Raw genomic sequence first — 15,038 nt, 5'->3', positions numbered from 1 at the left:
TAGCACCCCTATGTTCATAGCAGCACAATTCATCGTAGGTAAGGTTTGGAAACAGCCTAAGTGTCCATCAGCAGATAAGTGAGTTAAAAAAAACTGTGGTACATCTACACAATGGAATACTATGCTGTGATAAAAAAAGAAGGAATTATTACCATTTGCAACAGCATGGATGGAACTGGAGAGCATTATGCTAAGGGAAATAAGCCAGTCAGAGAAAGATAAATACCACATGATCTCAGTCATTTGTGGAATATAATGAACAACATAAACTGATGATCAGGGACAGATCCAGAGACAGAGAAGCATCAACCAGACTGTCAAACCTCAGAGAGAATGTAGGGGAGGGTGGGGATATGGGGGAGAGATCAATATAAGCCTAACCAATGGACATGAGCACCAGGGGGATGAGGACGTGACTGGGGGGTTGGGGGCTTAATGGAGGGATGAGGACATGTGTAATACCTTAATCAATAAAGAAATTTAAAAAAAGAAGCATCTTCCATGAGCCCACGTGAACAATGTCTCAGAAATGCCCTTCATGGGGAGAAAAATGGAAGGATTTATGCCCTGCTCCCAGATCCTATTGGTCAGGTTTCACTCTCCAGATGAATTCTCCTGCACACCCAGGATGTCCATGTGGTAGGGATGCTGTCAATTTCTGTGTTTATTAAAGAAATCTCAGAGTAACAGGCAAGTAGCACCCAGCATGGGTGTGAGGCAAAGCGCTGTCAGGTGTGTCTCTGTGAAGCTGCTTGCTGCAGTGACAGCTGGAACAGGAGACAAGTGAAGCTGAGAGATCTGAAGTGGTGGGTCAGCACCGTCTAACGGAGCCCACCCCTTGCACCGAGCGGCGTGCTTGTGCCTGGCTCACTCAGTCTACTCAGGAGCCTCTAATTTTCTCAGAACAAGATGCCCTCACTTTTTCTCTACAGGAGGAGGTCTGAGTCTAACCAGTCACAGAGTCTTCCTCAAGGTGATGGCAGTTGAAATTTCCATAAAGATCCGAGGCAAGATTGTTAGTGAAATAAGATGCAGTTCCACAGTTGCAGCTGGTCCCAAGGCCATAATGGACATTTACCACCTCTTCCCTCTACCAGCCATTTAAATTCCTGTCACTTTGGCCAGTGCTTTCCCTCTGACCTGCACTGCTTGCCTCATGGTGGAGGGCAACATCCACATCCCAAAGGGTCTGAGGTCTTTCTTGCTTTGCCTTTGGTTTGTGAGCTCCACAATTAGCCATGTTCTATGGATGCACCAAAGTACCTCCTCACGCTGCCTGTGGGTTTCAGATGGGACTCCTTCTTCCCTGCTCACACTGTGTGGAGCCACCACAGCTCCTCCTGGTACCCAGCACAGTACCCTTCCTTTGATTGCTGATCCACCAGCCCGAGGAGCCCAAAGTGACTCGGTGGTAGCTGCAATTTCAAGTTCAGTGGCAACCTTCCTGTGACCTCTGAACACCAGGGCCTCCAAACCTGAAAAAGTCTTGTTTGTGGGGAAGGGAAACCAAAACTCCATGAGAAGGCTGCTAAGAGTGATCCTGAGAGGGGCCATGCTTCCTTCCCAATAGCTCTACTACTGGGGACATAACAGCAACTGTTGGCTGCTATTTCACACACGTATTCCATACTCAGGAGAAAGCGCTCCAACGCTGCAGGGTACCCCCCCCCCCAACACACACACACACACACACACACACACACACACACACACACGGTGGAGACCTACCTAACCTTTATCAGCCCAGAGCACCATTGGAGTAAACCGGCTGCTTCTGGATGGCAGGCACACGGTGGACCCTGGAGCTATGTGCTTGCTGTCACACCTCTTTTGCCTTTGCTGTAAAATGGGTCTCTGGGTCTTATGTAATGTTGCAAGGGTTAGAATAGCCTACATCAGGTATTCCCAAAGGACTGGTGGAGGTACCATGGGAGGGCAAACAAACCCATACGCACTGTAGGTGTCAATTCCGGTAAAGATGAATTGCTGCCCGCCAGGGTAGAAAGAACCAATGTGACTGCCCTGCCATAAAGGGGCTGGCTGGTGTCACTAAAGGATGGGGTCATGTCAAGGAATCCATGTCAGTCTCTGTTTCTGGCAGTGCCAGGAGCTAGAGCAGCCTTGGGAAGGGGAGCCCATATGTTGAGCCCCGTTTCCCACTGGTCAAAGATTAAACCACCGAAGTGTTAGCGCTCTTGCATTTCCAGGTTGTTGCTCATGCACGAGTACCCAGTGGGATCACATGACTTTGTGCCAACAGGAGAGCGCCAGGAGGAAGGTGAAAGGCTTGCAGGGCAGTGATGAGGCTAGACAGTGCCAGGTGGTCCCGTGTGCAGTCCTCTGGGCCCCATGCAGAGCTGGTGGCTGCCGCAGCCCCTGGCACGAGGCAGGTGAGGCTGAGTAACTGGAGTAGAACGTAGATGTTTGAAACACCTCTCAAAAGCACAATCCCAAAGAAATGTGGCCCAGCTGTCTCCAGGCAACAGGAACCAATGATGAGGCAATGTTGTCCCTAATATGGAGCTTTGCTGGTCTACAGGACCCCATCTGCTTTACTCCCTCCCCACAGCCCCTCACACTGGAGGGATTGTTTGAGACTCCTTCTGGGCCCATGCTCACCGAGATGATGTCTCTGTGTGCGGAGTCCTCTCCCCAGCCCTGCCAGGCTCACCCCTGCTGACTGCTCTGCTGGGCTGACGCGGAGCCTTGCCAGGAGCCTGGGCCACCTAGCGCCCTGCCACCCAGGAGGAAAGGGTGCTCTTCCCTGTGCTGCGCTTTGTGGGGAGAGGCCTCCGCCGGCAGCGGAGTTGAGGCTCTGTGCTATTGCAGAGTTTGGGGGCTCTGCTTTTCCGGTTTTATTTATTCTTCTCTCTAGGGCAAGCATACAACACCAAAATAACTGGGCCAGGGCGCCTCCGAATAACAGCCTCTGTGCTGAACCAAGAGTCGTTACTCCTTTTGATCCTGAAGTCCTACTGCCAAGCCCAGAGAGTTGTGCCAGGATTTTTCTTCCCCTAAGGAGACTGCACAGCTCTTGCAATTTAGTATTTGGTGCATCTCCCTTCTCTGAATCTCCATCCAGTTGTCTAGAGGACTCAGTCCAGGAGGTTCCTGAGGACCCTGAAAACCAGGACTACTGATGCAGGGGTGGGGGTGGGGGGTGCTGTTTGCCAAATGTCTCCCACCAGTCATATCTGACCAACCTCAGGGCACCCGAGTCCTTAGGAAAGGAGAATAGAGAAAGCATCTCTCTCTCTTACACACACACACACACACACACACACACACAATTGGGTTAGTGATGTAAAGGTTTGAGTTGGAAGCTGTTTTTTTAAAAAACTCGCGTTAAATATTTATAAACCTTGGGCGTGCACAGCATCCTTGCCTGCTGCCCTCACTCTGAAGATCACGTCCTCATTTGGTTTTGGAACCCCTCACGTTTGCACCACGCAGAGACCAGGAAGCCCGGTGACGGCCTCAGGGACGCAGAGAAGTGTTCACAGGGACACGTGCCGTGGACCCCTCCGTGCCGAGGCTCCAGGCATCGCCCACTTCACCACTTCTCAGGAGATGGGACTCAGCGGGTGACCCCAACCCAGGGGGATGCCCATCATCCCCTGCAAAGTTATCAGGCTGCCAGGCTCTTTCTTCAGACTTTAGGTGGGAACTTCCCCTTTACATTTTGCATGATTCCTTGAACAAATGAATTAAAATGTTATGGCAGCCATGACTCAGGTAAGCCAATACAAATGTGGGTGACACGGCATTGAAGAAAGCATTCTATGGCCAACATCAACAAATCAACAAACGACAAGTGTTGGCGAGGTTGCGGAGAAAAAGGAACCCTTGTGCACTGCTGGTGGGAATGCAGACTGGTGCAACCACTGTGGAGAACAGTGTGGAGTTTCCTCAAAAAACTGAAAATGGAACTCCCATTTGACCCAGTAATCCCACTTCTAGGAATATATCCCAAGAAACTAGAAACACCAATCAGAAAGGATATATGCACCCCTATGTTCATAGCAGCACAATCTACAATAGCCAGAATTTGGAAACAGCCTAGGTGCCCGTCAGCAGATGATTGGATCCAAAAACTATGGTACATCTACACAATGGAATACTATGCTGCCATAAAGAAGAAGGAATTCTCATCATTTGCAGCAACCTGGATGGAATTGGAGAACATCATGCTGAGTGAAATAAGCCAATCAACGAAAGAGAAACACCACATGACCTCACACATCGGTGGATGATAAAGATCTTTATAAACTGATGAACCAAGAGACAGATATAGAGAAAGTAAAGCAACAGGCAGACTGTCAAATTACAGTGGGGAGGGTAGGGATATCAGGGGGAGATAATAGATCAACCGAAGGACTTGTATAAATGCATATAAGTACAACCAATGGACATAAAACTATGGGGAGGGAGGGGATGTGTGGGAGGGAGGGAGGGGGGCAATAAAAAAAAATCAAGAAAATATGTAAAAAATAAATAAATAAATTAAAAAAAAAAAAAAGAAAGCATTCTATACGATGCTGCAGGTAGACACACCCGGGACTAGCTGCCGTGAGCTGAAATGGGCATGTGAGTGTGCACTTCTCAATGGACGTGCAGGTCAGAGCCCCGGACAGGGCCCAGGATTCCACTCGGGTGCCTCATTGGCTTGTCGTTTGTGGTGGCTTCTTCAGGGTAGCCGTCTTGTTGCTCTCTTTCCTGGGGCAGCACTGGTGCTTGTTAAGTAAGTGGGTGAAAGAATTCAAGTGCAGAAATGATTACTTGAAGTAAATGCCATGAGCTGGGGAATCTATATTTTTTATGATAACAGCAGTTTTTATTGAGGGAAACTTAAAAAGAGAGAGAGAAAGAATTAATCTACAACCCATTTGAATATTTGTCCAGACATTAATAAACATGGAGCAATGCAGGCAAAGGTAAAGAGCATAGCAATGTCTTAGTTGCTATTTCCTTTGTACACACTCCTGTGCTTTAAAAGGTTAGAATGTTACAGCCGAATGAGACCCACCAAAAACTGAGGCCTGAGGAAATGAGGTACTTGCCCAAGGTCAAGCGTTAGTTGGTAGCAGATGCTGGACTAGGGCCCAGATTCCCAACTCCCCCTCTATTCCCTGCTCACTAACGAGAACGTCTCCTTAGCTGTGTTTTTGCTCCCACGTCCCACGAATGTCTCCCACTGTGATTCTGAGGTCCACTGTGCCAGGGCTGAGCCGGTCTCATTCCTTGACAAAAGGCTGCAGAAAGCAGTATTCATATTACCAGGTTTTAGGCATTCTCCTTCTCAAATGCTATCTCTGAGGAACTGGTGGAAACACTGCTGTCTGAACTATTTCCACATCAGTGGCCACATGTTCATTTCACTAGCTCTGCTAATTTCAAGAAAGGCAATATTGTGGAAACAATTTGGTTAGAAATGCCATGATTTTCTCTTTTCTTCCTCTGATCTCTCTCTCTCTCTCTCTCTCTCTCTCTCTCTCTCTCTCTCTCTCTCTCACACACACACACACACACACACACACACACACACACACACAACAACAGTGGCTTCCTGCACTCAAAATGCTGCAAAGGAGCTTGAGCCTGTATTCTTCTCCTTAGACATGGCCACACCCTTACATCTCAGATGCAAACTGATCTGGCTTCCTCCAGAGCTCTCCTCCCGCAGAAGTGCTCTGTGCTCTTCAGTTGCTGAGAGCTCTCAGTAAGAGCGGACCCCATATGAGTGCTCACCACACACAGAGATCCCCCGCTGCTCCCGAAGGCCCAGGAAAGGCCGGGCTGATGGAGAAGGGTGCCGTTACCCACAGCTCCATTCTCCGCACCCATTATGCTGGGCTCCTTATCAGGGACCTTTCTCCGGGCTAAATTGCCACCCCATGACAGGCCCATCTAGCCTCTTACTAGATGCTGGAAGCTACTGTTTTGAAATTCATTGAACAGATTTTTATTGAGAGCATCCTACCTGCTGAGCTCTCTTAGTAAATAAACCCTGGTTTATGAGAAACTTACGATCAAAGGAGAAAGATGATATTATGGATGGTAGTGATCATAATTAGCTATGTCAAGCTCCACACCAACCCTAGTAAGCATTATTATCTCTAATGTCTCAGAGAGGTTATGAACTTGCCCAAGGTCACACAGCTGACCAGCAGCAGAGCCAAATGACCTTTCTTTAAAGTCCACAGGGCAACAGCTGTGAAAAAAGCAGACAATTCAGCAGAAGGTGATACAAAGGATAAAGGAGTTGCCTACAAGACATCAGGGAGAGCCGAAATCGGTTTGGCTCAGTGGATAGAGCGTCGGACTGAAAGGTCCCGGTTCGATTCCGGTCAAGGGCATGTACCTTGGTTGCAGGCACATCCCCAGTAGGTTGGTGTGCAAGAGGCAGCTGATCGATGATTCTCTCTCATCGATGTTTCTAACTCTCTATCCCTCTCTCTTTCTCTCTATAAAAAAATCAATACAATATATTGGAGCACAGACATGTCGCTAACTCAGTGTGAGGAACTAGGGAAGGCTTTCTGCGGGTGGTGCTCTCAGGGTGGCCCTCATTCCCAAGGCCAGAGGCAGGGCCACCAATGCAATCACAAAGGCTGGCCACTACCTCCACCTCTGGACATGACCTGCCCAAACTGTTGTTGGTACTGATACAAGACTCCTATTCAGAGGGCATTTATCCTTCTTATGCACCTTCCCCAACCCCCCACTTGGTTGCTCAATTCCCGTACAGTCTGAGTAAAGTAAGGAGCTGGTAGCTGCCTCCCTTTCACCACTAAGTGAACCCGGTGGCCGGCGAGGAGAATTAATGCATTGACTCCGAATATATCTGGGATGGAGCGACTCCATTACAAACTCACTGTGTCATACTTGAACAATATGAGGATTCTTTCCTTCCCTCTGAGAGCCCACAGCTGCAATATTTCTGTGCTGCTCTGCAGACTCTTATCAGAGTTTTAATGAAGTACAGTTGGTTTGAAGTAAAGTCTGTCAGTTCTCATGAAAAAAAATTAAATCTTGGTCTTGCACTGTGTATTCAGCTCTAATGTGGGACTCAGGGCTTATTATTCAGAAAACAGTACTTATTTTATCTCCAAATATTAATTTGCTGCTGTATTTCCACCTGATAGGATGATGAGCTCCTTATTGGGAAGAGTTTGCCTATAGGAAACTGGTTGCTCAGAAAGAATTTGAAAGGGCCTGACTGCCATGCTGAATGGATCTTTGGCTGGGAAAAAAAAAAGAAACTAATTACCACACACAATCCTAGTGACATTCCAAGGCAAATCAGTAAGGCCACTGGGATGTTTGCAACATTTGTAAAATATTTCTGGCTACACTCTTTTTTTTTTTTTTTTTTTTTTTTTGTAGCAATAATCACTGAGTATGAACACAGGGTTAGGGAATAGCACAAAGTCTTTAGTCCATCCTCTAATCTTCAATTAAGCCTAATAGTCAGATGTGCAAGACTATCTCTCAGTTTAGAGATTGTCAATAGTTTCCATCTCTGGAGAATGACACATAGTAGCTCTTCAATAAATATTTGTTGAACAAGTAAACAAATCTGAACTTCTGTTCTGGCTTTCCCAGACCTCCCAGGAATGATTTTCAGCCAAGCTTTTTATCATAGACTAAAGGCCTGGTACAAGAATTTGTACACTGGTGGGGTCCCTCAGGTTGGCCTGCACCCTTTCACAATCCAAGATCCCTTGGGGGATGTTAGAGAGTTGGTTTCTTCCCAATCCCTGCAGGCCAGGCAGAGGGGCCCCACCGTTGCATAAATCCATGCACTAGGCCTCTAGTATGCATACAAGATCTTTGGTTAATCTCTTCTTCTCCTCCCTCCTCCCCTCTTCCCTCTGAGATTCATCAGTCTGTTCCATGTTTCCATGCCTATGGTTTTGGCTCCTGCATTGAGTGTCTTCACCCTGGTGATCAGTGCATGTCATAGCTACCAGCTGGCCGGTTGCTTAGACTTTTATATATATGATTCCAAGGAGCAATTTAATTTTTTCAACCATGGCTCTGGAAGGTGCAGTGATATGGCTTAGAAGAAAAAAGAAATGAAGGGAGAAAGGAAGAAAGGGAGGAAGGGGATGAAATAAAGAAAGAAAGAAGGAAGGACGAAAGGAAAGAAGGAAGGAAAGAAGGAAGGAAGGAAGAAAGGAAGGAAGGAAGGAAGGAAGGAAGGAAGGAAGGAAGGAAGGAAGGAAGGGAAGAGCCCTCCCAAGTTAAAAAAAAAAAATCTATTATCTTTCTTGAATGGTCAGTAAGTTCACTGTTACAGTGATGAGAAATGTTCCAGTTTCCAAAAGCAACTTTTCTAGGAAGAGACCCTAAAATTGCCGGCACAGGTTGGTTATGGGGAAATTAAGCCTGCTCATGCCAGAAAGCAAACCTAATTGGTTCAGATAATATATTGTAGACTCTCTCCTTGTAGGAAATTTGGCTCACTGCATTGTTCTCTGTATTGGCCAAAGCCAAGGTTATGGCTTCACTTGCTCTTTTCAGCACCTTGAAATGCTCCTTATCAGCAAGTTCTTCCTTCTGTCCATCTGTATCTCTTTTGCTTTAGTACAAATTTCTTTTTTCCTCTTTCTCCAGCCTCCACAGAGATTAAGGAGTGCTACAGGACATTCCTTCATAGTCCTTACTCTTATTCATTCATTAGCCATCTCTTCCCAAGGAAGGCTTTTGAGAAAGTAACTAAATAGATCATGAGACCAAGAATTACTGCCCTTTCTTAACACATCCCAGTACACAGCATCCTGGACCTGCCCTGTGGAAGGGACGCACAATAAAACAATTCAGACTGGGAATTAACTGCACGTTTCTTTAGAATGTAACCCAGATATCACCCAAAGATTAACCACATCATCTTCCACACATTTTTAGAAGATTGCTATGGGACAAGAATGATCACCTCTTTTTCCACAAGGGGAGAAACTGACATGTGCCTTTCCCCTGCAGGTTATCAGTATCTGCAAAAAATTTCCATTGGCATCAGCTGCTCTTTAAGGTAGCATGAAGAGAAAGGTCACCGTCTTTCCTGCTGCTTAAACTGGAGCATGACTCAGAAGACAAACAGGGAAGAGAGGGCATTAATCCCCACGTTAATTTTTAATGCCCCACGTGGCACTGCAGGCCCCACCCAGCCGGATCCAGGGCTAAAGGAAGTCTATCTTTCTTTACGTAACTGTTTACCTTTGCATGGACACCCTAGTCTCCCAGGACCGGTGAGTGGCTCCAGAAGAGGCACCACTTTGCTGTCCCCATGCTGGACAGAAGCACACCGGGCAAGCTTGGCTTCCTCCGGGGTCGGGGAAACAGGTGGCCAAGCCCACGTCAGAGCAGAGGGCCTGGAGCTGAGAGGGGGCCAGCCGGACAAGGAAAGCTGCCGGACAAGGTGGTGGGCACCGGGAGGAGATGAAAAGGCCTTATTTTCAGCCAACACTCCCTCCCAGGCTCAACAGCATCTGTGAAATTCCATCATTAGAGATTCCGTACCCGGTCTCCCGGGAGAAGACAACAAACCTCACACTGGATCATTAACAAGCCGGTGGGAATTTGTTCATCAGATTACTCCCCGTGGAAGCGGGGCTGGTGGCTGCAAAAGCACCCAGATCTGTAGGCGGACTCTTCCATCGGCAACCATGCCCCACCCCAGTGGTCGGCAAACTGCGGCTCGAGAGCCACATGCGGCTCTTTGGCCCCTGGAGTGTGGTGGCCCTTCAACAAAATACCATGGCCTGGGCAAGTCTATTTTGAAGAAGTGGCGTTAGAAGAAGTTTAAGTTTTAAAAACTTGGCTCTCAAAAAATTTTTTTTTCAATCGTTGTACTGTTGATATTTGGCTCTGTTGACTAATGAGTTTGCCGACCACTGCCCTATCCCATCTGAGAGAATGCACGCTGGAGCTGTGCAAGGAGAGGGAGCGGGCAGCCCAGTCTTCTCTCCCTGGTGCAGCCAGTGGCTTTAAGACTCTGTGACCAGTTCCTACTCACTGGCCTGCTGGGCTGGCACGCCTTTTGCATGCACATTCAGGACAGTGCTGCTCTCGCACTGTCTCTCGCCATCTTGATCCACAGCCCTAGGGTCTCAGCCCAGAGTTTTACTGGGTACAAGGTCAAACTAGGTCGATAGAGTCTCAACCTTGGTACCTTGGCAATTGTCTCTGAGAGGAAAGGCTTGGTGTTCAAAAAGGAAAAACGAAAAGGGAAAGCTGATTCCTGTCTGGCTCCGTTTTGGGTGAGTGCTGGTAACTCTGCCTTTACTGTGCTGAGTGCTAGGAGGTTCCTACCCGCCTCCTTTGTACCCCGGTTCCTGAGAACACACGTCCCATTGGCAATCACCAAAACACAGGGTGTGATCGCTCTTTCCTTGGTTTCAGAAGTGATTTCAAGTTTGATTACCCAGTTCTCTCTCTCTTTTTTTTTTTAATGGATTTTGGCAAGCCAGCTGTGCGTGACAGCATTCATCTGCCCTTGTGGGTCTGCATTTTGAATGGAAGTATTCCCACCCTGCGCCATGAGATCTCTTGCTTCATTCAGAAGAGCAAGTCTCTCAGCACTCAGGGGCAGGCAAACCTCCAGGTTACAGAGTAGCCCTTTCCCCTCCGCTTTGGCAGGTGCTGTGATTCTCCTCGGGACATCCCCACATGAGAATATGTCCTCGGTCTCTGGGTGGAATGCCTCCCAGATTTTGCTGAGTGGCTCCAGTGACATTCCCAAGGAGGGAGGAGAAGAGTACATGGTTCTTTTCTTCTGCAACCAAGTTTTCCAAGGAATTGGCCAATCATTCTTCTGGCCATGGTATGTCTCAAACAGCTGCAGTCACATTCTTCATCTGGGTTAACTCTCGGTTGCTGTGGGACATTATGGAATTATCTGGGCCACGCAGGCAAAATCCCACTTGTATGTGAATCATCCAGGTTAATGTCAGGACAGGCTAGAATTTTCCCTGGACACTTGTCTCCACATTCTGTTTTACTTTAGAGACCTACCTTTTTAGACGGAATGGAGTCTCCCGTATCTCTCTCACGTGGACCATGTGTGCCAAGGTGGTCATATGATGAAATTGGAAAGGGATTAGAATTTTGGTCCTTTTATTTCACTTTCTTCCCAGTTTCTATCCTATTTTAGGAAAGATGGATGTTTTTTTTTGTTTTGTTTTGTTTTTCCTGTTATTTCCACTCCAAAGTGGAAGAGGAAGAAATTAATGCTCAAACACTTTTGATCATCTGTTTCAGGAAATGCCTTGTAGGTCTATCCAGAGAGAACGGAGGCTGTGCTGATTCTGTCTTTGAAAGACGGAGACAAGTGGGTTCAAGTAATGCACAGCCTTTCAATCTATTAAGGAGATGGCTCTGTGGTTGTTTGTCATTCTGAATGACTGCAAATTGGCAGGAAGTGGAAGCCAAATGAGGGCACAGGAAGGAAAGGAGCAACAGGGGTGGTGGTGGCAGTGCTGAAACATGTCTTATTGAACAACCGCAGCCTCTCCAACACATGCAACCCTTCTTTTGGCATCGCCACGCATCCCCACTGTGCTCTATTTCCCAAACCAGAACACATGCCGTCTCCTCCCGGGAAAACGTAGCCACGTGCCTGGTCCTGGGAGTCAAGGCATAGACATGTCCATCTTCCTGTGATATAATCCCCCCCAAAGATTTGGGGGTTGGGACATAGAAAGCAATTTAACTAGTAACTTAATTTTCTATTAAAAACACACACACAATATATTGTGGAGTAAAGTATAATATCCTACTATATTTCTAACTTAAAAGAGGAAAGTGCAAACCAATTTTCCAGCTTCATTGAGTGGTCTGCCAATGGCAGGCTTGCAGAGAGCAGCAGTTCCTCACTCCTGTGGGAGGGTAGCTGGGCAAAAACACTTGGGAAGCACATCCTGCTGCATCTGACAAAGACTACCTGCCGCATCAGAGTCCCGAGGCCGGCCAGCGCGGGGGCTCTGTTGGACAAGGCTGCGCCTGACACGCTGCTGACTGGGCTAAGTTGCATGATGCCTTGACTGAAATGAGCCCTTACAACCCTCTCGTTCTAAATAAATCTCCACTGTCTGCCTGTTGCTATTGCTTCTCACTTGACAGTAGTTACGAGGCCATTAGGAGAAAACAAGAATCTGCTCTTTCCCCATCTGCATATTGGACAAGTCCTGCACTATGCGGCGTGTGAGGCCCGATAAGAAGCCAGCACAATCTGCCCATTGACTGCTGGACTTCTTGCCAGTCCCAAGCACCAGAGTCTCCTGGCTGAGGCTCTTACTTTGCATGTCTCTGGCTGTCCCCCATTGAGTGCTTTTCTGTTGCACCTGCACAGCACTTGTAAGGGAAGAGAAAGGGCTCCCTTTGTGCTCATTCAAACTCCTGGCACCTCACGCTTGTTCCACTCTTGTGTGTCCTGGGCATCTCTAATTTGAGGTCTGAACATGTTTAAAGAATGCTGTTTTCATGTGTCCACAGTGCCCTGTTTATTTTGACCCATTCTCCTGGGAACGTGCTGGGTACTTCTCTGGTCCTTTTTCCAAAGAAGACGGCGATGACAGCGGTCTTTCTCCACGATGGCTCTGAGGTCAGCTGTGCCTGTGCCCGGGCCTCCAGGGAAGCCTCATAACAAGCTGCTCTGGAATTTCTCAGCATCTTAAATCTCTCTCCAGATCTGGTTCTCCCGTGTGGATTTTAAAGTAGGGAAACTTACTTGGGACATGAATATCCCAATGCCATATTTTCGTGAGGGTTTAACACATTTGAAAATTATTGTCATAATGATGGAATATTGGATGCCATGAAGAAGTAGGAAGTTCAGGTGCCAACTTACAATATATGAGGTTTAAAAATACTACTATCATAACTGTTGCTACCAGAATTACTTTTGTCAAGAGAACTGACCTCTAGTGTCAATGAGGATAGGAACTGTATCTCTTTTAGTCTCTTTGAATACCCAGTGCCTAGGTCAGTGGTGAGCACATAGTAGGTGCTCAATAAATATTGGTGAGAAAAAAATAAAGGCATAAAACATATTTAGATAGACTAAATAACAGCATCTGAAAGAACAAGGCAGAACAAAGGAAAATGAATGGTTATGCGTAAGAGTGGAGAGAAAGGGATGAGTGAGAGGGCTAAACAGTATCTCAGGAGGCAGGAGCAGGAATATTTAGTGAGTGGCATATTAAGCGTAGTTTTAAGTTATGTTTCAGGTTTACAAAATTCTCCATCTCCACATATTTATATAAAGTCTGCTCTACACACAGAGGTCTCAAGTGAGGACTTACGGTTGTTTTACTTGCTGTGTGGTGTAAGGTGTTGAGTTTCACATGTGGGAAAGTACCAAGAAAACAAGACTGCACACCTGTATGGCCAGCTGATCTATAAACTATTTCACTGGAAGCAGGAATCAAGAGTCAGTGGTGCCACCCCCTCCTTCTTCCTCCACCCCAAATTCCAGGAAAGTTTGGATGATGTGGAGTTCACTCTGCACAAGAGGGATGGGTTTCATTTTGGCCTCCACTGACATCTAATCATGGTAAAAAATGACCATCAGGCTACCTACTCCATTGGTATCTAATATTGCTCATCTTGTGTTTTCTTTCAACCCTTCCCATTATTCTCCTCTCTCATTCTATATAATACCTTGAATAATATTCATTATCATGAAATATGATAAAAAGATTCTGCTGAGAAGAGAAAAAGAAGCAACAAAATGAGAAATATGTTTATTCCCATAATATTTCAGGGACATGTAGACCAGGAATGAGCGCCTATGAAATCTATTATTGCTGTCTAGAAGACCCAACTTAGTACAAGTAGAATGGCCTTTGAAAAAAATGCTTGCTGTTCTGAATTCAAAGTAATAATTAATTGATGTGAATCCAAACTATAATTAATTAAACATAAGAAATTATTATAAAATATAAAACTCCAAATGATATTTGTTAAAGAAATAAATATTTTTAACCTCATTGAAGAAATGTGCTCCTCCTATCTCCAACATCTCAACTACAATGATGCATTAGTGAGTTTAAAACAATAACTCTCTACCACTAAAATAATAGTTGTGCTTTATCATATCTCTTTATTTAAACTTTAAAAAATGAACTTGATTACATTTAAACTTCTAGAAAACTTGCATACCAAGAAACAGTTTAAGGTATAATGTTCTTTGAAATTATTTCAGGCTTTTCTCCAAATTTCCCAAAGATTTAAAAAAAAACAACCAATATTCTGGGAAATGAATGGGGAGGGCAGACCCTTGGCATTTGAGGATTTCATACAGGCATATTTATAATCTGCAGTCTCTGCTTATTTGTAAGTGATCTGGAGTTCTATAATATATAGGAATTTGTCATTTTGAACCTATTTCAATTTGGCTCTGTTGTTCTCTACTGCTTTAGTGCTCAATAGCTTCCCAGAAATGATAAACTCTCTCTATGAAAAATGACCAATGAATCTATTGAAAATTGAAAAGGCAATTAATTCATGATATGAAGGATGGGACAAAAAACAGACTTTTGCTTGAAAAGTGGTTCTAGAAACTCCTGGATTCTCCAAAGTAAGGAAAAGCAGCCTTTTCAGATGTTAAGAAGTTGGCTGCTGGTGCTGAGTGAAAGAAATTAAAATTCAGAAAGGTAATTTTCATTATCTTTTCTTAGATCATACTTTAACACAAAGACATAGTATAGAATTGTCATTATACTCAATTTCTATTCCCCACTCATCCACTAGCCAACTGTATAAATTTGGGATAGTTCTTTTATCTCTCTAGTTATTGCCATCATTATCACCGTTATCATGGCTAACATTTGTTGGACTCTTACTATGAGTTAGTCAGTGTGCTAAGCTCTGTACCTGGGATTATCTCATTTAATGCTTGCAACAACCTGATACAGCAGGCATTATTATTATCTGTAGAAGGAATTATTACTGGATAACAACAGCTGTCGGTTACTGAATGCTTATAATGGGAGATATTATGCCAAGCATTATATATGCATCATCTCATAGAATCC

The 15,038-nt window shown here is 45.6% G+C and overlaps 1 long non-coding RNA gene across 1 annotated transcript in view; it reads right to left on the bottom strand.

The window, feature by feature from the left end:
* Positions 1-15,038, bottom strand: part of LOC311618111 — a 144,015-nt gene that overhangs the window by 31,603 nt on the left and 97,374 nt on the right. The gene's annotated exons all lie outside the window — the stretch shown is intronic.

The sequence above is a fragment of the Pipistrellus hanaki genome (genome assembly GCF_964339955.1).
Source record: "Pipistrellus hanaki genome assembly, chromosome: 1".
In the NCBI taxonomy this organism is placed as follows: Eukaryota; Metazoa; Chordata; class Mammalia; order Chiroptera; family Vespertilionidae; genus Pipistrellus; species Pipistrellus hanaki.
The sequence above is the reverse complement of the archived record's forward strand: the minus strand, read 5'-3'. Positions and strand labels throughout refer to the sequence as shown.